Source organism: Sarcophilus harrisii, chromosome 5 (genome assembly GCF_902635505.1).
Source record: "Sarcophilus harrisii chromosome 5, mSarHar1.11, whole genome shotgun sequence".
In the NCBI taxonomy this organism is placed as follows: domain Eukaryota; kingdom Metazoa; phylum Chordata; class Mammalia; order Dasyuromorphia; family Dasyuridae; genus Sarcophilus; species Sarcophilus harrisii.
In genome coordinates, this window is record NC_045430.1 from 110,088,621 (window position 1) to 110,090,912 (window position 2,292).

A 2,292-nucleotide genomic window follows, 5' to 3' on the forward strand; every position below is an offset into this window, starting at 1 on the left:
AGTCTCTACTTCTCCAACTTTGTGCTTCGGCCAGTACTGGAAGCAGCCTCCCAACCTGCAGCCCCATGGCATCCTCCGCTATCCCGCATCGTCTCCAGACCAGTCTTTGCCCCCAGACTTTAGTTAGTCCCGTAGAGTTGTTAAAGGAGCCACAAGATGGTATTTTAGAGGGTAAGAAGAGGCGAGAAAGGGATTTTATTAGCTGGGATAAATCGAATCACCTTGCTGTATATGTGGTTTATCTGTCCGAAGACTTCCCTCAATCAAAAAAAAAAAATTAAATGCCTTTGTGCCCAGAGATGGCATTACAAAGAAAAGTACAAGACGGTTCTTACTCACTGGGAGCTCTCAGTCAAGTGAGAGGAACCGCTTGCAAAGAAACTGTTCAAACAAGCTATGTACAGGCTAAATCGGCTCATACACGTGTGCTATTATCCTTACCATTAGTGAAATGGGTGCGGGAGGGGGTGTTATGAGGAAGGAAGATAGTCAACAGACTAGAGGGCAGGTGGGTAATGCCCAAACAGAATGTTAGCTCGTGCAGTGGGCATCTGCATGAACTAACTGGTGGTGAAGTGAGAACACTTTATGCATTATCAAGGTGTTAAAAAAAAAAGAATTTTCAAAAACTTGAAAACTCGACTTAATGACCAACCTAGATTCCAGTGGACTGATGAGATAAAACATGCTACTCACCTCCTGAACAGGGGGGGATGGACCCAAGATGAAGAATAGGGGACATTTTTGGACACAGCCAATGTGGAAATTTATTTTGACTATACTTTTTTGTTAGTCCTTTTCCAATGGGGAGGATAGGGGGAATAAGGATAGAGAAGCAAAAAAAAAAAAAAAAAAATAATAATAATAATAATAATTCACTGGTGTTGATATATAGGTAGGGAAGGGGGAGGCTGAAAAGAGTTGATAAGGATATAAAGCTTGTGTTTTAAGAGGTCAGGAAGTAGTGAAGTTTAAGATGTGAGATGTTAACGGTATTGTCAAAAGAGCTGCAGGATAGTTCTAGTACTTTGCTTTTGTCTGGTATTAAGAATCCCACCTTCTGCAAGACTTTTCGTGGGGGTGGCTTGTCTCTTCTGGGATTACCTTCAATTTATACTGTACATAGCGCCTTTGAACATCGTTTTGGGCACAATGTCCCGTTAGACCGTAAGCTTCTTGAGTTTAGGGTCTGATTTTTGTTTTTCTGATATGCCCTACGCTTAGTATTCTAAATGCTTGGAAAATAACGGGCGCTTAATAAAAGCTTGTAGACTGGATTTTAACAGTGCATTAAGGGCTCTGGGATGCATATATACCTGCTAATTCACTTGATCCTTACTGTCCGGTGGGGGTTAGCCCCTCATTTTACAAACAGAGTAAGAGACGCTGCGCTTTGCCCAAGGTTACTGGCCCCGTAAGCTTCGGGCACTGACTCCGAGCCTCCGATGCGAAGCGAACGGAGTGTCTCAGACGATGCCCGGACTGCTAGCTCCTTCGGGAGGGGTGGGCGAAGGTGGCGATTCTTTAGCGGGAAGGAACGGGTCCTGGGCGGCGGGAGCCCCAGCAGGTCCCCGAGCCTCCTTAACCCGCGCGGGGAGACGCCGGCCGTGACTGTCGGGCTGGGCCGGGGGGCGGGGACACGAGGGGAGGGGGGCGAAGAACCGCGCGGAGGCCGGGGAGGAGCCGGGGCCTGCAGCGGAGCGCAGCCGGAGCCCGAGCCGAGCCCGGGGACAGCGCGTATGCTCGCCAGCTCCTCCGCCTGCGCCGAGTCCCGATAGCGTGGCGTCCGGGGTGGCGGCGCCAGCAGCCCCGGGGGACGAGGCGGCCGGGCTGCCGCCGCTACTCCCCCGCGCCGAGCCCGAGCCTGAGCCCGGAGCCGAGGCCTCCCCGGCCGGCCAGCCGGGCAGCCTTCGCGGAGCACGAAGAGCGGCGAGACGCCGCACCCGGGGCCCCCGGCCGGCCTCCGCTGGATCCGAGACCCCTAGACCCCGGACCGTGCCCCGGGGGAGCGCGTTTTCCCCCGGGAAGCGGGGACACCCTCCTTTCCACCCTCCTGCGTAGACACACTCACTCCTTAGTTCCAGACTTTCTGGGTCTGGGGGGACCGGGGAAAGGCGCCCTGCGCCCTCCCCCCCGTGCCCGCTCTGCTTTGGCGAGAGGAGAGAAGAGTGCCGGGCTCCAGAGGCTCGGAGGACCCCGCGGGGAAGGGGGGATCCCGAGTCCCCCCAGATTCCGGAAAGGGCGACGACATCCCCACCCCGGCTCCGCGGGTTGCTTCTTAGGACCTAGAAA